The sequence below is a fragment of the Callithrix jacchus genome, chromosome 2, assembly GCF_049354715.1.
Source record: "Callithrix jacchus isolate 240 chromosome 2, calJac240_pri, whole genome shotgun sequence".
Taxonomy (NCBI): Eukaryota; Metazoa; Chordata; class Mammalia; order Primates; family Cebidae; genus Callithrix; species Callithrix jacchus.
In genome coordinates, this window is record NC_133503.1 from 73,510,242 (window position 1) to 73,534,086 (window position 23,845).

The 23,845-nt window shown below is 42.2% G+C and overlaps 1 non-coding gene across 1 annotated transcript; it reads right to left on the reverse strand.

Annotated features, from left to right (window-relative positions):
- Positions 1-5,001: 5,001 nt before the first annotated feature.
- Positions 5,002-5,140, reverse strand: LOC118151756 (U4 spliceosomal RNA). The gene has a single exon (XR_004740170.1). It is a non-coding gene; the product is annotated as a U4 spliceosomal RNA (small nuclear RNA).
- Positions 5,141-23,845: the final 18,705 nt, after the last annotated feature.

A 23,845-nucleotide genomic window follows, 5' to 3' on the forward strand; every position in this document is an offset into this window, starting at 1 on the left:
ACAAGAGCATTCCGCTCTTCATCCGGCTTGTCCTCAAGAGAAGCTACTTTACTAGAGCCCAACTGACCTGGGAGAACAGAAATACCTAGCTCCAGCCCCCTCTAGCCCTCCTGTCCCACCCAAGGGTGGAAAGAAACTGAAAAGCAGTGGTAAAGTTCATAGCCCAAGGGCACAGGCTCACTAAAAGACAGACCTGGGCTGGTCGAAGTGGCTCAAGCTTGTAATCCCAGCATTTTGGGAGGCTGAGGCAGTTGGATCACCTGAGGTCAGGAGTTTGAGACCAGCCTGGACAACATGGCACAACCCCGTCTCCACTAAAAATACAAAAACAGCCCTGCATGGCTGCACATGTCTATAGTCCCAACTACTTGGGAGGCTAAGGCAGGAGAATCACTTGAACCATGGAGGTGGAGGTTGCAGTGAGCTGAGATGGTGCAGCTGCACTCCAGCCTGGGTGGTGACAGAACAAGACTCCATCTCAAAAAAAAAAAAAAAAAAAAAAAGACTGAGACCCAATCATGAAAGCTATGGGACACTCCTCCTCCCCACACTTTAATGCCACATCACGAAGGGCCGATTTATCAGAGTTCCTTTTACCTTGTGGTACATGGTTTTCTTGTTCAACAACAACAAAAATGTTACAAGGTACACTAAAAAGCAAAATGCACAGTTTAGAGAGACAGCGCAAGCATTAGAACCAAATTCAGATATGTCAGGGATGGTACAATTAACAAACCATGAATTTGAAGCAACTCTGAATGAAACGCCAAGGCACTCATGAAAATGTAGACAGCATGCAAGAACAGGTGATGATGAACAGAGAGATGAAAATTCTAAGAAAAAAATCAAAAAGAAATGCTAGAGTTCAAACACTAACTGAAATGAAGAATGCCTTTGGTCTCATTAATAAACTGGACACAGCTGAGGAAAGAATCACTGAGCTTGAGGACATGTCAATAGGAACTCCTAAAACCGAGAAGAAAAGAAAAAAGACAGGGGAAGGGACAGAATATTCAAGAACTGTGAGATAACTACAGTAGGTGTAACATACGTGAGACGTGAATACCAGCTGGAGAAAAAGGAACAGAATAGATGAACCAATGTTGAATGAGAATTTCCCCAAATTAATGTCAGACACCAAACCTGGGATCCAGGAAGCTCACAGAACATTGAGCAGGACAAATGCCAAAACAAAATGAAATAAACCAAGCCAAAACAGAAATATACCTAAATATATCATAGGCAAACTGCAGAAAGAAAGACTGTGGCCCTGACTTCTACCTGGAAAATGAGGAGGAACTGAAAAGCTTAAAGTAGCTAGGCCTGGTGGCTCATGCATCTACTCCCAGCACTTTGGGAGGCCAAGTCGGGAGAATTGCTTGTGGCCAGGAGTTTGAGACCAGCCTGGGCAATATGGTGAAAACCCATCTCTACAAAAAATAAAAATTAGCCGGGCATGGGAATACACAACTTAGTCCCAGCTACTCCGGAAGCTGAGGTCGGAGAACGGCTTGAGGCTGGAAGGGAAGGCTGAGGTTGCAGTGAGCACACATCAGTCTCTCCAGCCTGGGCAACAGAGCAAATCCCTGTAGAAAAAGAGGGTGGGGAGGAGGAGGGGGTGGGGAGAGGGGAAGAAAGGGAGGGAGAGAGGGAAGGAAGGAAGGAAGGAAGTAAGGAGAGAGAACCAGAAACTTACCATGCCCCTGTCCTGATGAGAGGTCTCATCGGCCAAGGTAGGGATGACATCAGACAAGGAATGTTGGGAATTTCCCATGGTACCTGGTGCCTGGAAGCCACTGGATCCATAGTTTCCACTTAATCTCTTTTATAAATCAACCTCTCTGCTCCTGGGACCATCACCCTTGGCGAGGCCGCAGCCTCAGTTCCAGGTGAAGGCGGCCCAGGTCACAGCCCGATTTCCGAACGCAAGTGGCGGAACTCAGCGTTGTGCAGAGGATGGGAGACCCCCTCTGGCTTCCTGGCCCTGGGTCCCCACCTTGATGGCAACGGGTGCCGGTGGGTTCGCTCCTGCTGGACGACAACCGCCTCCTGCGGCGGCTTGTCAATTCCTCACACCCCTCTCCGCACTCGCCGCCTCGTAAAGGCCCTAAGGGCAGGAGAACAGACTGGAGTGTTGCTGGTGGGAGTGCCCCGCGGGGAGACTCTTGGAGCAAAAACTGGGGAGAGCTGATGCTGCCTCGCATCGGGCATTGGGGAGCGGGCTGCAGCGCTCCAGCCCGGCTTGGTCGGCTTGGTGTCTGGAGCCTTGTTGGGCCTGGAGGGGCGGGCGGTGCTGCCCGCAGCCCTCCGGGGAAGCAGCGGCTGCCTGGACAGGATTCCGGACAGCTCCCGAATTAATCACAGAATAAGACATAGAAGTTACAGAGAATGACTTGAAGAATTAATTGCTTCCTTAAATGACAGACCATTGTATATCCTAAATTGTTTTAAAAATGCATTGATTGGCCGGGCGTGGTGGCTCACGCCTATAATCCCAGCACTTTGGGAGGTGGAGGTGGGCGGATCACAAGGTCAGTAGTTCGAGACCATCCTGGCCAACATGGTGAAACCCCCGTCTCTACTAAAAAGTACAAAAATTAGCTGGTTGTGGTGGCGAACACTTGTAATCCCAGTTACTTGGAAGGCTGAGGCAGGAGAATCACTTGAACCCAGGAGGCAAAGATTGCAGTGAGTGGAGATCATAACACTTGCACTCCAGCCTGGCAACAGAATGAGACTCCAACTCAAAAAAGAAAAAGAAACAATGCATTGATTACTAAAGCATGTATGCATTTTCATGAAAAGAGCTCAAACTGTGCCAAAATGGTTAAATGAAGTTTCTTGTTTTATCCCCCTTGAAACCTTGTGAGCTAATATCATTAGCTCCATTGTAAGGTAGAAAATCCTGTTGTTTGAACTTAAAAATGTATCCAAAACCATCCACATCTGGCCACCTCCTTTATTTTTCTCCTGGTACACATGCCATCATTCTCTCACCTGAATTGCTACAGAACCTCCCCAGCGAGGCAGCAGCCAGAGAGGTTCTATCAAAAAGCAGGGCAGATCCCATCTCCCTCGCTGGAAACCCTAACTCCTCAGGCTGGCCCACGAGGCTCGGGAGATGTGGGCAGGCTTCTGTGGGCCATCTCTCCTTTTCTCTCCCTGGTTCTCCCACTCTGGAACTCATGCTCCCCCTTTGCTCAGCTGTCCTCTCCAGAACACTTTGAATCTTACTGAAACCAAGGGCTAACCTAATTAAGGCCTCAAACATACGTGCCTTGCTTGCTTTTAGTTACTCACTTGCAGTTGAGTTTAAAATCCATATAGCTAAGTCACACAGCCAAACAATACATAATTAGACCCCCACTGGCCTCCATAGAGATAACATCTGTGACTGTATGCCACTGTGGTAATGGTTGCTTGAAGTTGCTTCAGGAACTAAGGGGAAGATCTTGTCCAGTCCAAACAGGTTGGAACCACTGACCCTACAAACAGGCCTGCACGAATGCCCATGAGGTAACCTTTTGACAGAGTGCCAAAAGCTCCTCCCTTGGATCATGGTAACCTCACCATCTTCTGAACATGCATCCTATGAAGAGTCATGAACCCCAACTATGCTTGTGCACACCACTGACAACCTCATTTTCCCCCAATGCAAATTACCTTTCCCCATGGCTGGGACCACCTTGTTTCTCCATCCCATAAATATTCCTGAAACCCCATCTTTGAGGAAGTGGATTTGGAAGGTGTTCTCCTACCTCCTTGCTTGGCTGCCTCCTGAATAAACTCTTCCCCTTTTGTAAAACCTGTTTTCACAGTGATTGACTTGCTGTGTGTGGCTGGTTCAGTATCCGTATCAGATTCCAAACTCCCCAGGGCTGGACCATGTCCAGTCCTTCACCATTGTGTGTTCATGCCCACATGGTACCCAATATTTCATGGGCTCTCAGGAAGTGATGCTGGTCTCTTGTGAGGGAGTGATTGAATGGAGATTTTGGTCCAGTGTTTTCAAGGAGGTATTTGTAGAAGACATTGAACAAAAGATTATTCCCCAAGTCCCTCCAGGGTACCCTATGATGGAATCTTGATTGAAGTCCACCCCTGCCATTATCTCTTCCTCACACCTCACTCCCAATGGTGTCAATGATAAAGAATAAATCTGCCCCCAAAAGTCCTTAATTGCATGGAATGAGGCATTTGTATCCTCTGTAATTTCTACCATGTTAATGCTTATAGGAAAATTACAAATACATTGTGGTGTTTTGAGATAACTACATTTAGTGACAATCATTTCACAATGTATGCATAAACCAAAACACCACACTGTACACCTTGAATATATGCAATATTTATTTGTTAATTATACTGCAATAAAGCTGAAACTAATAAATACAAACATCCTGGCTGTTTTGAGATTTTACACCTTGATACTTGTATTAATATTTAAAGTATAATTGTGAGAAGGCACAAAACTCTGAATGTTGCTTAAAAACATAAGACGTAAAAATGGAGTTTGTGTTAGAGAGAGTAATTAGTAATTAGTGAGTGCCAAGAAATGTGGGACTTAACTTTGCAGTAGCTGTGATGCTTCAGAAGAGAAGTAACTTTCCCCAAGCTTGTACAGCTCCTGCATTTCAGACCAGAGCTCTTATTTCAGTGAACAATGATCAAAATCAATTTCCACTCCTGGGCCACTTTTAACATGCAATCCAGCAGAAATGCTGTGTCTTACAACCCTATTATTTCCAATTTAAGTAATATAGCTGCTAGGTTTTAGATTTGCAATGGACCTTGATTCCTTGGAAGTAGTGGTTCTCAGTGGGGATAAGATTCATTGATTAAGTACCATTGGCTAACCTGGCATCTTCCTTCCAAGTGCCAAACTAAGAAGCATAGAGGGAGACACTAGATCATTGCAGTGCGAATGCATGTGCCGTGGCAACCTACGCATTCAGAGAGATAAAAAAAACAAAATTTTTTTTTCCTTTTTTTTAAATTCAGTCCATGTAGAGATTACCAAAAATTGCCAATGCCGACTATATTTCAAGTCCTCATGGCGGGGTACTGGGAAAAGTTTTCAATTAGCAATAATCGTGCCTCGAATAAACCTTATTGGCTTGATACTGCATTGTGCAAAGCTACCACAAAGATTCTTAAAGAAAAAATGAGACAGTTTACATAATTGTTTTGAGGTAATTCTGGCTTCAAGGATCAGTAACAAGGGTGGTACCAGTTTGTTTTTGAAATTTCATAATTTTTGAAATTATGAAATTTGAAATATTTCATAATTATGAAATTTCAAAAACAAACTATGAAAGGCATAATTTCTCTCTCCTGTCCTCATTTTTTGATATAAACAAATTATTAATATCATAATTTGCTTTTATAAAAAATGAGGACTAAAGAGAGAAATTGTGCTTCAAAACTTATCACACATTTGTCATTAAATTCTAGTCTCATTAATTGTTTTTTAAGCTTTTTGCCTACATTTTAGATTAACCCTGCTTGATTATTTGCATAAAGTGCCACAAGAATGGTTATTTCCACATAGGCCTTTTGGATTGGCTTTGATGAAACTCTGTTCCACAAGGAATCTCAAATACGACCTTTAAAGCCAAGCCCAGCCATGGGTTTGTATCCTCAAATACCTGTGAGCTGGGTGATCCTCTCCTCTTGAGGTCCCCAGATAAACTCAGAGCTCCCAGACCTGTTAGAAAGTGACATTCATTCTTCACTGACCACAGGTTAAGAATGCCGTGTGGAGACTGTAGACAAGGTATGAGGCAAGTTCTCCCCAAGGGGCTGTTATTGGCTCTGCATGCCAAGCTTGATTCCTTAAAGGGAAGCACACCCTTTCAGTCAAAGCCTCAGTAAAATAACCAGTTTTTCCAATTGTGTCCTATTGACAAAGAAAAATGGATTACCATTGCACTGATGCAAACAACTATATTGCAGTAAGTTAAGAGTACTCACAGGTAGTCTCCAAATTCTAGAGGAACCAGCCAGAGAAAAATAAACGTGCTCCAAATTTTGTTCACAGTAGTATACCTTACTCAATTACTAAAAGCCATAAATGGTTTAAAATAAGTTTCCTTGACTCTGAGAAACAAAATATGAATCAGCAATATTCCAAGCAAAAGTCAAAAAGGTTGGTTTTAACTTTCTGAGTGTGGTCCATTTAGTTAACTCTTATTTTGCTTGATATTTGTGAACATGTCAGTTCTTTAGGAGTCCCATACACTCTCTATTCCAATGTTACAATCTTCAAAGCTATTAAAAACATACATTCGGCCGGGCGCGGTGGCTCACACCGGTAATCCCAGCACTTTGGGAGGCCGAGACAGGTGGATCACGAGGTCAGGAGATCGAGACCATCCTGGTCAACGTGGTGAAACCCCGTCTCTACTAAAAATACAAAAAATTAGCTGGGCATGGTGGCGCATGCCTGTAATCCCAGCTACTCAGGAGGCTGAGGCAGGAGAATTGCCTGAACCCGGGAGGCGGAGGTTGCGGTGAGCCGAGATCGCGCCATTGCACTTCAGCCTGGGTAAGAAGAGCGAAACTCCGTCTCAAAAAAAAAAAAAAAAAAAAAAAAAAAAACATGCATTTGAGAACACCTGTTAAAGTCCTTAATATAGCTTGATTATAAACCATCTTTTGAGAAGGAACAAAGTAAGACAACAATTGTCTATGAATGACAAAATTCCAGGATAGTTACAGTTAAAAACATGACTGACAAAGAAGTTTATTTATCCTCATGGTTTATAACAACTTCATGCTTAATTGTGATTGACAGTATACACATCAGAATTTTAGAAAGCCCATACAATTTTGGAATATATATTAGTATTATTCACCAAAATATAACTTAAAGAAGATTGAGCATCATTTTGGCAATCTCATGTGACTAAACATGCCAAATAATCCTGTTTACCTCTTTTCTGAAGAGGTGCTCTGAACCATCCAAAGAGCCAGGCATCAGGAAGGACAGTTTCCAGATTGCCATAAATTATTTTGCCAAAATGATGACTCAAAAGGCAAGAACCTTTCATTAGCCTTTCCTATGACATGAAAATCCCGTTCAAATCCAAATTTACCCTTACTTTAGTTTGTGAATGTTAACGTCAATTAGTTTAAATGAAACTTTATAGATCATACTATCTAATCCCAACCAATCTGATCACGAGGTAAATTTTTACAAACCTTTTATAATCCTTTTTCTAAAGGGCAGATTAGTGTCTTACAGTCTCATTGCTATGTTTTTATTTCAATGCTCAGATTTTTGGCCTTTGAACTTTACAAAAGTAACCTCATAGGTAAAACAAATGAGCCTTAATTACGTTATGACTTAACTTCAAGTGTACAAAGTATTTTCAAAGGAGTGATAGACAGCTTTTTGTTGGAAATATATGCCAAGTGCCACCAAGAAAAATTAGTAGTGAGACAAAGGATCTTTCAGCAATGCAATTTTTACTTCCTGGATGGCAGGAAGGGTATTCTCACTAGTTATCTTGCCATAAGAGTACAAGAGTACAAACCAAGGAAAACACACAAATTTATCCCTTACACTTTTGGGGTCATCCTTACTGCTGTGTCTGATCTTATTAGCTGGAGCCAGACCTCACAATCTAAACAAAAACCCAATTGGCTAACAACTTCAAACTTATCTAAACAGGTGAAAGCAATGAAGAGCTGGGACATGCCTGTGAGCATGTCCAGTACAGATATCTTGGTTAAAGTACAAGGACATAGAATGTACTACATGCCTGTAAGCATGGCATGTCAAACAGCTACATAGGATAGGGCTTAAAGTTATTAGCACACTTATTCTTTAACAAGAAAGGAGACTTTAAAAAGGAACTTTTCTACTTCCCACATTTTGAAGCTGTCATTGCAAAATTGTGACTGAGACAGTGAAAGAGATCCAACTCAAACAACTTCATTTTGTTTCCAGCCCCCAAGCGGTCCTTGTCCATCCCTGAGCATAGGCTGAACCAGCTTTGTGAGGAGCCTGGTTTACAGTTTATAGTTTAAAGCAAAGATGATAACAGCCCATTCTTAAGATATACTTTCCTCTTGCTTGGGGAGCAGGACAAGAAACTAGCCATAAGATTAGAAACCATGGCTTAGGAGTCATGCAGCTGGAGGCTACAAGATTTTGACCCTCTCTAAGCTGCTCTCAAGATCAGTGCTTTATTGTAAACCCTGCCCTTCATGGGTCAGCTAGCACCACCCAGATTGTCAAACTGCCTTATCTGGTTTTGTGGCCCTCACCCAGGAACTGACTTAGGAAGACAGCCGCCATTGTAAAATGGTGGAGACTAAAACAAAGTATTGCCATGCTGTTACAGGTCATGTTCCCAGGGACGTGAAACAAGATGGAGGCCTGGAGCCAATTTTGTTCGTGACGATTGTGTTGGGTTGGCTTGAACAGCAGGCTTATGGCTCGTACTAAAGCATTTACCTGTAGAAAAATGGTCCTGGTTAACTTCCAGTCTTAAAATCTCCATATTAGTTAAGCTTTAAAGGAATGTAGGAATTGAGTGAGTGGCCATTTTCTTGCCAGTGGGACAATATCAAGACTGAAATTTGGCTACAGAAGACATCTTACTCCTAAGTGCTAAAGGCAGAAACTTCCCATTCCCAGGAGAGGCCTAGAACCTGTTTTCTACCAGGTGGCTTAGAAATACCATGTGCTCACCAGGGAAACCGTAGAGAGAGAGACATTTATTGAGTTACTGCCTGCCGCTATTCATGATCTTTTCTGACAAACCTGTTTCCCAGAACTGTAAAGATTCCTGCACATTAGACACACACAGACAGGGTAAAAGACTGCAGATAGAAGAGAAAGAAAGTTTGGCAACAGGTTAGCTGGAAGAGAGACTTGAGATTAAAGGATAGATTTAAAGTTGAGATCCACTCCATATGCACCAGTCTGTTGAGTGAATTTCATTTCCTAGCCCATGCACCAAAATGATACAGCTCCAATGAGTAGAGGAACACCAGGGCTCTTGGCTTGAGTCCAATTAAAGTGACACAGACACACATGGAGTGGTTTTAAGGAGTGTAGAGTTTAGTAAGCAAGAAAGAAGGAAGAAAGCATGGAGAGACTGAGGGAAGGGGACTCCAAAGTCGAAAAAGGAGACCCCAAGTGGGGCAGAAATCACCCAGGTATATGTAGAGGCTGGAGGGAGGAGGTGATGTCTGATTTGCATAGGGCTCAAGGAATTGGTTGGCCAGGCATGTCATTCACATAGCCTGTGAGAAAACTGGCCCTCCCACCCTAGCCTTTTACTATGCAAATGCAGGGTGACAGGATGTCCTACACATATGGGGAGATATGGGATGGCCATGTTGCCAGGCACACGTGGGGCAAGGGCAAGAGGGCCGCAGGAATCACCAGGTTTGGGTGAACCCAGTTTCTTTTTTTTTTATGTATAGAAACACTCAGTTTTACTCTCATCAATACATGATTTATATCACACTTTACATTTTTCTATATGTATCTAATAACAAATTATTTAAGCTATATGTATTTTTAATACTTCTGTCTTGTAGCTTATTTTATTGCATTTTAGGTTTTGGGGTACATGTGAAGAACATGCAAGATAGTTGCATAGGTACACACGTGGCAGTGTGATTTGCTGCCTTCCTCCCCTTCACCTATATCTGGCATTTCTCCCCATGCTATCTCTCCCCAACTCCCCACCCCCTGCTGTCCCTCCCCTATTCCCCCCAACAGACCCCAGTGTGTAGTGCTCCCCTCCCTGTGTCCATGTGTTCTCATTGTTCAACACCCACCTATGAGTGAGAACATGTGGTATTTCATTTTCTGTTCTTGTGTCAGTTTGCTGAGAATGATGTTCTCCAGGGTGAACCTAGTTTCTAATGGCTGGCATTTGCATATCAGTTGCTGGCCGAGTTCTAAGAGCTAGTGCTTTCCAGATAGAAAAGAAACATTGGCGAGGGAGGACTCAAGATGGCGCTGTGAGAACAACCCAGGATTGGAGCTCGCGTTGAATCCGCAAACGGTGAGTCAGAGCTGCATTTCCAGACCGATCTTTGTTGCCCACAGAACGGGGAAACTCCCAAGTATAAAAAGACACGGGACGCCAGGCAGTAGGTCTGCCTGGCGAAGCCGGCAGCCGGGGCGGCGGCGGCCGGCCCTACCCAGCAATCCCCACAGGGCGCGCTCGTCTGGGTGCGCTGTTGAACCGGCAACCTGAGACTTGAGAGGGCTGGACTTGAGACTGAACGAGACTTGGACAGTAGCCCAGCCCAGGGGATTGCAGGGACAGATCGTTTGGGATACCCAGTGGGACGAACAAAACCGCGATTTCAAACTATCCCGAGCAGACGGTCCGAGACGCTCTGTGGGGGAGGGGCGTCCACCACTACCGAGGCAACCCGCCCCAACTGAGATACACGCCCACTGCTGACGCAGCCAGCCATTGCCGAGGCAACCCGTCCCTACTGAGATACACGCCCACTGCTGATGCAGCCTGCCGTTGCCGAGGCAACACGCTACAACGAAGAGACTCCGCCGCAGGGCGTGGCGGAGACCACAGCAGAGCCTGCAGTTACAGGGCGAATCACACAACAGCAGGGCGGAGCCTCGGCAGCCAAACAGTGGCTAGTCTGCCTTCTAGCTGGGCAGGACACCTCATCGAACATCCAAAAATAAAGCCCAAACCCTTCAACACAGAGCATTTGAGAAAAAAAAAAAAAGGGTTTTTTAATGAGCTCTGTTGCAGCAGAATCAAACATAGCAGCCTAACAGCCCTGAATGAACAATAGAGCGCACAGCTCAGCAATTAAGCCCATATAAAGTACAAACTGTCTCCTCAAGCAGCTCCCTGACCCCTCTATATCCAAAAGACTGACATTAGGCAGGCATCATCCTGGGACAAAGATAGCAGAAAAAGAAACTGGTAGCATCCCTCGCTGTGCCACAGCTGCTAGAGGTGCACCCCAGACAAGCAGGGTCTGGAGCGGACCTCAGCAGTCGTACAGCGAAGGGGCTACACTGGTAGAAGGAAAACCAAGCAACAGAAATACTTCATCATCAACATTCTGGGTGTCCACTCAGAGACCCAATCGAAAAGTCAGCAACTACGCAGACGACCAGTGGACAAATCCACAAAGATGGGAAGAAACCAGCGAAAAAAGGAGGAAAACACCCGAAACCAGAACACCTCGCCTCCTAGAAAGGACCAAAACTCCTCACCAGCAAGGGAACAAAGCTGGACGGAGAATGACTGTGACGAAATGATGAAATTAGACTTCAGAAGATGGATAATGAGAAACTTTTGTGAGCTAAAAGATCATGTATTAAATCAATGCAAAGAAACTAAGAACCTTGAAAAAAGATTTGAAAAAAGATTCGAGGAAATGATAACAAGAATGGATAACTTAGAGAGGAATATGAATGAATTAAAGGAGCTGAAAAACACAATATGAGAACTTCGCGAAGCAAACACAAGTTTCAATAGCCGAATTGACCAAGCAGAAGAAAGAATATCTGAAGTCGAAGACCAACTCAATGAAATAAAATGAGAAACCAAGATTAGAGAAAAAAGCGCAAAAAGGAATGAACAAAGTCTCCAAGAAATGTGGGACTATGTGAAAAGACCTAACCTACGTTTGATAGGTATACAAGAAGGGGACGAAGAGAATGAATCCAAGCTGGAAAATACTCTTCAGGACATCATCCAGGAAAATTTTCCCCACCTAGCAAGACAGGCCAACACTCAATTGCAGGAAATACAGAGAACACCACAAAGATATTCCGCAAGAAGAGCAACCCCAAGGCACATAATCGTCAGATTCAACAGGGTTGAAATAAAGGAGAGAATACTAAGGGCAGCCAGAGAGAAAGGTCGGGTCACCCACAAAGGAAAGCCCATCAGACTCACAGCAGATCTCTCGGCAGAAACACTACAAGTCAGAAGAGAGTGGGGGCCAATGTTCAACATTCTTAAAGAAAAGAACTTTCAACCCAGAATTTCATATCCAGCCAAACTGAGCTTCAGAAGTGAAGGAAAAATAAAATCCTTTGCGAACAAGCAAGTACTCAGAGATTTTTTCACCACCAGGCCTGCTTTACAAGAGCTCCTAAAAGAGGCACTACACATAGAAAGGATCAACCAGTACCAGCCATTCCAAAATCACACTGAATGCTAAAGAGCTTTAACATAATGAAGAATCTACAACAACTAACAGGCAAAACAGCCACTTAGCATCAAAATGGCAGTATCAAATTCACACATAACAATATTAACCCTAAATGTAAATGGACTAAATGCACCAATCAAAAGACACAGACTGGCAAATTGGATAAAAATCCAAAACCCATCAGTGTGCTGTATCCAGGAAACCCATCTCACATGCAAGGATACACAAAGGCTCAAAATATAGGGATGGAGGAAGATTTACCAAGCTAATGGAAAGCAAAAAAAAGGAGTTGCAATTCTCATCTCTGATAAAATAGACTTTAAAGCAACAAAGATCAAAAGAGACAAAGAAGACCATTACATAATGGTAAAAGGATCAATACAACAAGAAGAGCTAACGATCCTAAACGTATATGGACCCAATGCAGGAGCACCCAGATACATAAGGCAAGTTCTTAATGACTTACAAAAGGACTTAGACTCCCACACAATAATAGTGGGAGACTTTAACACTCCACTGTCAAAATTAGACAGATCAACCAGACAGAAAATCAACAAGGATATCCAGGGCTTGAACTCAGACCTGGAGCAAGCAAACCTGATAGACATTTACAGAACTCTCCACCCCAAATCCACAGAATATACATTCTTCTCAGCACCACATCACACCTACACAAAAATTGACCACATAATTGGAAGTAAAGCACTGCTCAACAAATGCAAAACAACTGAAATCATAACAAACAGCCTCTCAGACCATAGTGCAATCAAGTTAGAACTCAGAATACAGAAACCGACCCAGAACCGCACAGCTTCATTGAAACTGAACAACTGGCTCTTGAATGTTGACTGGGTAAACAACGAAATGAAGGCAGAAATAAAGAAGTTCTTCGAACCCAATGAGAACGAAGACACAACGTGCCAGAACCTCTGGGACACATTTAAAGCAGTCTCTAGTGGAAAGCATATAGCAATAAGTGCCCATATGAAGAGAATGGAGAGATCCAAAATTGACACCCTATCGTCAAAATTGAAAGAGCTAGAGGAGCAAGATAAAAAAAACTCAAAACCCAGCAGAAGACAAGAAATTACTAAGATCAGAGCTGAGCTGAAGGAGATTGAGACACGAAAAACCCTTCAAAAAATCAATAAATCCAAGAGCTGGTTTTTTGAAAAGATCAACAAAATAGACAGACCATTAGCCAGATTGATTAAAAAGAAAAGAGAGAACAACCAAATAGATGCAATAAAAAATGATAAAGGGGAAATCACCACAGATTCCACAGAAATTCAAACCATCATCAGAGAATATTACAAACAACTCTATGCGCATAAACTAGTAAACCTGGAAGAAATGAATAAATTCCTGGACTCCTGTGTCCTCCCAAGCCTAAACCAGGAAGAAGCTGAAACTATGAATAGACCAATAACAAGGTCTGAAGTTGAGGCAGCAATTAAGAGCCTACCACACAAAAAAAGCCCAGGTCCAGATGGGTTCACAGCCGAATTCTACCAGAAACACAAGGAGGAGCTGGTACCATTCCTTCTAAAACTATTTCAAACAATCCAAAAAGAGGGAATACTTCCCAAATCATTTTATGAGACCAACATCATCCTGATACCAAAACCCGGCAGAGACCCAACAAGAAAAGAAAACTTCAGGCCAATATCCATGATGAACATAGATGCAAAAATCTTCAATAAAATATTGGCAAGCTGATTGCAACAGCAAATCAAAAAACTTATTCATCATGATCAAGTAGGATTCATCCCAGGGATGCAAGGCTGGTTCAACATACGCAAGTCTATCAACGTAATTCACCACATAAACAGAACCAAAAACAAAACCCACATGATTATCTCAATTGATGCAGAGAAGGCATTTGACAAAATTCAACAGCCTTTTATGCTAAAAACCCTCAATAAACTTGGTATCGATGGAACGTATCTCAAAGTAATAAAAGCTATTTATGACAAACCAACAGCCAATACCATACTGAATGGGCAAAAACTGGAAGCATTCCCTTTAAAATCTGGCACTAGACAAGGATGCCCTCTCTCACCACTCCTATTCAATATAGTACTGGAAGTTCTAGCCAGAGCAATCAGGCAAGAAAAAGAAATAAAGGGTATTCAAATAGGAAAGGTGGAAGCCAAATTGTCTCTATTTGCAGACGACATGATAGTATACCTAGAAGACCCCATTGCCTCAGCCCAAAAACTCCTGAAACTGATAAGCAACTTCAGCAAAGCCTCAGGATATAAAATCAATGTGCAAAAATCACAAGCATTCATCTACACTAATAACAGACTTAAAGAAAGCCAAATCAAGAGCGAACTGCCATTCGCAATTGCTACAAAAAGAATAAAATACCTAGGAATACAACTCACAAGGAACGTAAGAGACCTCTTCAAGGAGAACTACAAACCACTGCTCAACGAAATCAGAGAGGACACAAACAGATGGAGAAACATTCCATGTTCATGGTTAGGAAGAATTAATATCGTGAAAATGGCTATACTGCCCAAAGTAATTTACAGAATCAACGCTATCCCCATCAGGCTACCATTGACTTTCTTCACAGAACTGGAAAAAACCACCATGAACTTCATATGGAACCAAAAGAGAGCCCATATAGCCAAGTCAATTCTAAGCAAAAAGAACACAGTGGTGGGCATCACACTACCGGATTTCAAACTATACTACAAGGCTACAGTAATCAAAACAGCATGGTACTGGTACCAAAACAGAGATATAGACCAGTGGAACAAAACAGAGGCACCGGAGGCAACACAACATACATACAACTATACAATCTTTGATAAACCTGACAAAAACAAGCAATGGGGAAAGGATTCCATGTTTAACAAATGTTGTTGGGAAAACTGGCTAGCCATGTGCAGAAAGCAGAAACTGGACCCCTTCCTGACACCTTACACTAAAATTAACTCCAGATGGATTAAAGACTTAAACATAAGACCTGGCACCATAAAAACCCTAGAAGGAAATCTAGGCAAAACCATCCAGGACATAGGGGTAGGCAAGGACTTCATGAACAAAACACCAAAAGCATTGGCAACAAAAGCCTAAATAGACAAATGGGACCTAATGAAACTCCACAGCTTCTGCACGGCAAAAGAAACAGTCACTAGAGTGGATCGGCAACCAACAGAATGGAAAAAAATTTTCGCAGTCTACCCATGTGACAAAGGGCTGATATCCAGAATTTACAAAGAACTCAAACAGATTTACAGGAAAAAAACAAACAAGCCCATTCAAAAGTGGGCAAAGGATATGAACAGACACTTTATGAAAGAAGACATATATGAGGCCAACAATCATATGAAAAAATGCTCATCGTCACTGGTCATCAGAGAGATGCAAATCAAAACCACATTGAGATACCATCTCACGCCAGTTAGAATGGCGATCATTAAAAAATCTGGAGACAACAGATGCTGGAGAGGATGTGGAGAAAAAGGAACACTTTTACACTGTTGGTGGGAGTGTAAATTAGTTCAACCATTGTGGAAGACAGTGTGGCGATTCCTCAAGGCCTTAGAAATAGAAATTCCATTTGACCCAGCAATCCCATTACTGGGTATATATCCAAAAGACTATAAATCGTTCTACTATAAGGACACATGTACACGAATGTTCATTGCAGCAATGTTTACAATAGCAAAGACCTGGAATCAACCCAAATGCCCATTGATGATAGACTGGATTGGAAAAATGTGGCACATATACACCATGGAATATTATGCAGCAATCAGAAATGATGAGTTTGTGTCGTTTGTAGGGACATGGATGAATCTGGAGAACGTCATCCTCAGCAAACTGACACAAGAACAGAAAATGAAACACCGCATATTCTCACTCATAGGTGGGTGATGAAAAATGAGAACACATGGACACAGAAAGGGGAGTACTAAACACTGGGGTCTATTGGGGGGAAAAGGGGAGGGCCAGTGGGAGGGGGAGGTGGGGAGGGATTGCCAGGGGAGAAATACCAAATGTGGGTGAAGGGGAGAAGAAAAGCAAAGCACACTGCCATGTGTGTACCTACGCAACTGTCTTGCATGCTCTGCTCATGTACCCCAAAACCTATAATCCAATAAAAAAATAAAAAAAAAATAAAAAAAAATAAAGTTGAGGGGTTATAACACTTTTTTCCTCTTATTCTCAGAAAAGTTTCGAAGCATTATTTTGAGGATTCTGGTAAGATTAATCAAGCCCTCTTCCACTTGTAATACTATCTGATTTTTTTCTTCCATTTATAAATCTAAATAAATAAAGATAATATTTAGAAAAAAAAAAAAGAAAAGAAACATTGGAAATCTCATGTGACTAAACATGCCAAATAGTCCTGTTTACCTCTTTTCTGAAGAGGCGCTCTGAACCGTCCAAAAAGCCAGGCATCAGGAAGGACAATTTCCAGATTGCCATAAATTATTTTGCCAAAATGATGACTCAAAAGGCAAAAACCTTTCATTAGCCTTTCCCATGACATGAAAATCCCATTCAAAGCCAAATTTACCCTTACTTTAGTTTGTGAATGTTAACTCCAATTAGTTTAAATGAAACTTTATAGATCATTCTATCTAATCCCAACCAATTTGATCATGAGATATCAAGACTGAAATTTGACAATATCAAGATGGCTGATTACTAGCTGCTCAGGATTGTAGCTCCCAGTGAAAGTGCAGAGAACAAGAGGATGCCACACTTTCAGGTGAATTTTAGTTGCTCACGGACCAGGAGATTCCCAGCGGAGGAGCCCCATGGGTCGCCAGCGTGACTCTTGTGGCCAGCACAGCAGTTCTTGGTGCAGAGTAAATGGGACTGGGTCCCCTTTTGGTTGACGTTTGGAGCTCCGGGAAGGCAGAATCGCCTATTCAGCTGATTGAAAAAGGGACTTAAGACGGAAGCTAGACCGGAGATTCCTGGGCAGAAAAGCACCATGAATCTTAACGCTGCTGTTTTAGCTGGTGCAGTGGGTTGCTCAGATTCTGGCGCTGGGAATCAACAAGTTGGATGTCCTCTTAGAGACCTAATTTGAAAGTCAGAAATTACAAAGACAACAGGTGGATAAATTTACAATGATGGAAAGAAACCACCATAAAGGATGAGAATACCAAAAATCTGAATGCCTCTCCCTCTACAGGGGATCACAGTTCCTCATCAACAAGGGAACGAGTCCTGATGGAGAACTAGTGTGTTCCAATAACAGAATTAGGTTTCAGAAGGTGGATATTAAGAAACTTCTGTGAGTTAAAAGAATATGTTCTAGCTCAATGTAAAGAAACTAAGAACCTTGAAAAAAGGTTTGATGAAATCCTAATGAGAATAGACAATCTAGAGAGAAATAGAAGTGAATTAATGGAACTGAAGAATACAATACAAGAACTCTGTGAAGTATGTACAGGTTTTAACAGCCGAATTGGTCAAGCAAAAGAAAGGATATCAGAGGTCGAAGACCAACATAATGAAATGAAACGAGAAGACAAGATTAAAGAAGAAAAAGTAAAAAGGAATGAGCAAAGTCTCCAAGAAATATGGGACTATGTGAAAGACCTAATTTACGTTTGATAGGTGTACCTGAATGTCATGAAGAGAATGAATCCAAGCTGGAAAATATTCTTCAGGATATTATTCAGAAAAACTTTCCTAACCTAGTAAGGCAGGACAATACTGAACTCCAGGAAATACAGAGAACACCACAAAGATATTCCTCAAGTAGAGCAACCCCAAGACACATAATCACTAGATTCACTAGGGTTGAAATAAAGGAGAAAATTCTAAGGGAAGCTAGAAGGAGGTCAGGTTACCCATAAAGGGAAACCTATCGGACTCACAGCAGATCTCTCAGCTGAAACCCTGCAAACTAGAAGAGAGGGGGGGTCAATATTCAATATCCTCAAAGAAAAGAATCTTCAACCCAGAATCTCATATTCAGCCAAATTGAGCTTCATAAATGAAGGAAAAATAAAAATTTTCATGAACAAGCAAGCACTCAGAGATTTTATCACCAGCAGACCTGCTTTACAAGACCTTCTGAAAGAAGCACTACACACAGAGAGGAACAACCAGTATCAGTCATCCCAAAAACTTACCAAAAGGCAAAGAGTATCTCCATAATGAAGAATCTATATCAACTAATGGGCAAAATAGTCAGCCAGCATTAAACAACAATATTAAACTCACAAATATCAATATTAATCCTAAATTTAAATGGATTAAATGCTCCAATCAAAGATACAGACATGCAAATTGAATAAAAAGTAAAAAACCATTGGTACGCTGTATCCAGATCCATCTCATAAGCAAGGACACACAAAGACTCAAAACAAAGGGTTGGTGGAAGACTTACCAATCAAATGGAGAGAAAAAAACAAAAACAAGAGTTGTAGCTTTTGTCTCTGACAAAATAGACTTTAATAATAACGAAGACTGAAAGAAACAAAGAAGGACATTACATAATGGTAAAAGGATCAATGCAACAACAGGAGTCAATGATCATAAATATATATGCCCCCAATATAGGAACACCCAGATACAGAAGACAAGTTCTTAATGACTTATAAAGAGACTTGGACTCCTGCACAATAATAGCGGGAGACTTTGACACCACATTGTTAATATTCGATGGATTGACGAGATAGAAAATTAACAGGGACATCTATGATTTGAACTCAGACCTGGAACAAGTAAACTCAGTGAATATTTATAGAATTCTTCACCCCAGGTCCACAGAACATACATTTTTCTCAGTATCACATTACACCTATTTTGGAAGTGACCACATAATTGGAAGTAAATCACTCTTCAGCATTTGCATAGCATTTTACAGACTTAAATATTGGTTGGCTGTTTGTTTGTTATTTTCTTCCCTTATTTCTTCCTGTCTCCGCTGTTAAGCACAACTATCGGTATAAAAGAGATTTTTAAATACCTATTTTTAGATTGCATTCCAGACTGGGCAATAGAGCAAGACTCCTGTTCTCTCTCCCCCTTTCTCTTTCTCTTTCTTTCTTTCTTGAAAAAAAAGAAAAAAAGAAATCCTCATCATTCTGGCAGATTTAATCATTTAATGCCATGTAAGATTTTATTCTATATGCATGTCTTAGGCTTGAGGGTAAAGATTAAAATATCTCAAAGTGTATAAAACAAGATTAGAGTGACTGAGGTTGATAAATGTAATAGAGGCTGGGTGTAGTGGCTGTAATCCCAGCACTTTGGGAGGCCAAGGAGGGAGGATCACTTGAGTCCAGGAGTTCAAGACCAGCCTGAGCAACATAGAGAGACTCTGTCTCTACAAACAATGAAAAAATTATCCAGGTGTGTTAGCAGACACCAGTAGTCCAGTTACTCAGGAAGCTGAGGAGGGAAGATCACAAAAAAATGAATAAATAAAAATAAAAACTTCCAAAAAAAAATAAACATTTCTGGAGCTGCATTAAAAAGCTTTACAGAGACCTCTTTTCCTCTCTATCTGCCTAAAATAATAACTCCTACCACACTATCAGCCTCCCATAACTTTTCTCTAAGACAGCTCCACACTCCTCTTCCTTTCTGTAGCTCAGGATGCATAAGCTTCAATCATCTGACCCATCTTTGAGTCTCATGTTTTGTAAATCTCCCACGTGTATATAATTAAACATGTCTTTTCTCTTATTAATCTGTCTTATGTCAATGTAATTTGAAGCCCAGACAAAGAACCTAGGAAGGTGCAGGGAAGCCACTTTTTCCTCCCCTGCAACCCTCACCTCACTCATGGAGGCTGTGAGGGAACAGGACCCCTACTGAGTGTCACGGCGAGAATCTGCCTACACTCAGAGTTTTGTTAGTGCATGACTGACAGGAAGTGCAGTGCAGTCAGTTATTCTGTGGAACTTGTCACCAGTTGATGGCCTATACTTTTAGGTACTCAATCATTGGTTGTTCATTGTTCATTCAACAAAAACTTACTGAACACTGGAAAGAAATGAAGACCAACCAAATGAGAAAATCAAAGGCTATTTATCCAGAGTTCACTGTAGTAAAGGAGTCAGCCACTGCCACTTGCACTTTGTCAGAGAAGAGGAAAAGCTTTCAAGTGTAAAAAGAAGCCTCAGGTGTGCTCTGATGGGAGGCTGTGGGGGTGCTGGAGGCGGGCTAACTAGGAGAGGGGTGTCTCACCATGTTATGGGATCTCTGGGGTGTCGACGGGTGATGGGAACCTTCACAGGAGTTGTCTTGCATCTGAGAAGAATGAGGTACACAGACAAGTGAAGGGTGAAGAAGAGTTGTATTTAGTGTTAGAACACCTCAAGAGGAGTGGGTAGCTCCTCTCTGTAAGCAGGTCATCTAGTCAAGTGTTCAGCTCTTAGCAGAGAAGAGGCCCTGGATAAGGTGACTCAGAGGATGCCCTGGAGAGGGTGGCTCCTCTCCTCTCCACAGGGACAACAACTCTGCAGGTCTCTGAAGCTCTCAGCAGAGAGGATACTCCTCTCTGTAGCCGACCTCAGTTGTCGGTCCCTCGATTGTCTCGCTGCCCTCTTCTTTCTCTGGCCATCCTCTACCCTGCTCTGGCTGAGCCCAGGGCTTTTAAGGATCTCAGAGGGGGAAAAGAGTGTGCTGACTGGCCCAGGGGTAACCATGCAGGGACCAGAAAAGGCACCATGAATCTCTTCTCTGGTCCACTGGACTGACAGCCTGGGCCCCCAGCCTTCAGGTGCTCCCTGGCCTGAAGGTGGGGCCTTTCTGGGGACATGCCCCCTTCCACCCAAGACTCTGCCTTCTGCTGCTATTCATGACCTTGGGGCTTGGCCCCAACCTGCTCTGAGATCAGAGAAGACACTGGGAGTGGAGACGCCAAGCAGACACCCCTGAACCTGTAGGGATGGGGAGGTTCCTGGAGCTCCTAAGGATGCAGGTTGCAGAGACACCCATCTCCTGCACCTAGGAGGGTGGCTGCAGCCACACCCACATGGGAAGACAGATCCTGACTGTTCCTGGCCCTCCCCAAAGAGCACAGGGATGGCTTTTGGAAGGGAAGCTAAACATCATCTTCATCATCATTCCAGCACAGCTATGTCAAAAGATATTGTTTCTTTAAGACCTCCCTCTCCTAAGCTCTTTGTCCGGGTCCAGCATTCATGACCATAAAAGTTGATGCTTATCTAAGTACTTACTGTGGGGCCTGCACTAAGTGCTTGTCATATGCTAACTCACTTTACCTCCACAACCCACAAAGTACTATCATTATCCCCATCTTATGATGAGGTGACTAAAAGGCACAGAGAGGTTCATGACTTTCCCCCGAGTAGCTGGGACTACAGTGCATGCCACCACGCGCGATGGCTCAAGCGTGTAATCCCAGCACTTTGGGAGGCTGAGGAGGGTGGATCATGAGGTCAAGAGATTGAGAACATCCTGGTCAATCAGCATGGTGAAACCCCATCTCTACTAAAAATACAAAAAATTAGCTGGGCATGGTGGCGCACACCTGTAATCCCAGCTACTCGGGAAGCTGAGGCAGGAGAATTGCCTGAACCCAGAAGGCAGAGGTCGCGGTGAGCCGAGATCATGCCATTGCACTCCAGCCTGGGTAACACGAACGAAACTTCGTCTCAAAAAAAAAAAAAAATTGTATTTTTAGTAGAGACAGGAGGGTTTCACCATGTTGGTCAGGCTGGTCTTGAACTCCTGGCCTTACGTGATCCACCCACCTCGGCCTCCCAAAGTTCTGGGATTACAGGCATGAGCCACCATGCCTGGCCCAAAATTAAAATTTTTAAATGATGGATATTATAATATAGAAATGCTACACTTTGCAAAAAAAATCAATGCCATGCATACATTCAGCCATATGCAGAGCCAAGCCTATATGATTTGGATATTATCATTCCCATTTTGGATATAAAGAATCTTGAGACTCATATCCAAAATGGGATATCATTCCTATTTTGGATATGATTTTTAAGAAAGGTCAACTAACTTTTCTAAGATTACAACCACTAGGTGGCAGAGCTGAGATGCCTATGCAGGTAGGTGTAATAACTTTAAATGTCGTATTCTTAATCACTGACACGGTTTGAAACACTTCTTAGTTGCTACACTTCCTGCCTTCCAGTTATTCTTTTTCTTCCACATACTGCAGTGCAATGAATGGCACGATCTCGGCTTACTACAACCTTATGAGAAAGTTAACCGTATGAAAAAGTTATTTCAATATTCAGGCAATTTTTCTTAAAGAGAAACAAATGATCTATCTATATATATTTTTTTGTCCAAGTATGTATCACAGACAGTGTATAAAAAGTAGGCTGGACACGGTGGCTCACTCCCAGCACATTGGGAGGCCGAGGCAAGTGGATCGCCTGAAGTCAGGAGTTTGAGACCAGCCTGGCCAACATAGTGAAACCCTGTCTCTACTAAAAATACAAAAAATTAGCCCAGTGTGATAGCAGGCACCTGTAATCTCAGCTACTTGGAGGCTGAGGCAGAGAATCATTTGAACCCTGGAGGCCCTGGAGGCGGAGGTTACAGTGAGCTGAGATCACATCACTGCACTCCAGTCTGGTGACAGAGCGAGACTCCATCTCAAAAAAAAAAAAAGTAGATACTCTACGTAAATGATACTTATTTTTAATACTGACACGTATGTTAACATTTAAATAACAATCCATATAATGCATAATATGTACTAGCACTATATTAAGACAGTTACAATTTTATCAAAGTGTAATAACTAGGATTACTACATGAGCTAGAATTCTTTTTGTCAATTCAATCAGACTTCAAAATTTTGAAAGAATTTTAATTTGCTTTCTTGATTGATTTATTCTTTATTTATACCTTGTCTATTAAAAAGAGATTTAACACAACTCACACACACACAAAAGAGACTCACAGGGTCATTAAAGCAAGGATGAAAGAACAATTGTCATGCGATAAAAAGGACCAGAGAGTTATGCCAAAACCTTAGATTAAAGAAAATTACTGTGATTGGGCATGCTGTCGCTGTGAGTTTCTAGATATCAAAACAAAAACAAATGAGCACATAAAAATATAGTTCTCTAAAATAAAAAGAATACTAAATTTTTTTAAGAAAAATCACATCTTTGTACAGTTAAATTTAAAATGTTTTGACTTGTATGTGGGAAGAGGTAGGAATCAAGATTAATGTTTTTTCTTTATGAATATTCAATGAATCCAGCACCATTTACAGAATATATCCACTTCAGGCCTGGCATGGTAGCTCACACCTGTTACCCCCGCACTTTGGGAGGCTGAGGTGGGAGGATCACTTGAGGCCAGGAATTCAAAACCAGCCTGGCCAACATGGTGAGAGATCGTCTCTACTAAAAATACAAAAATTAGCTGGGCATGGTGGCACATGCCTGTAATCCCAGCTACTCAGGAGGCTGAGGCAGAGGAATTGCTTGAACCCAAGAGGTGGAGGTTGTGGTGAGCCAGGATTGTGCCACTGCACTCCAGCCTGGGTAACAAGAGCGAAACTCCGTCTCAAAAAAAAAAAAAAAAAAAAAAAGATCAACTGACTTATGGCAAGAACCCTGCAGTGCAGTGGGTATATGTATGTCAGTAGGTCATTTCTGAACTTTTTATTATGTTTCAGTATTTTTTTATTCATGTTTGAACCAATAACATATTTCTCAATTATTCT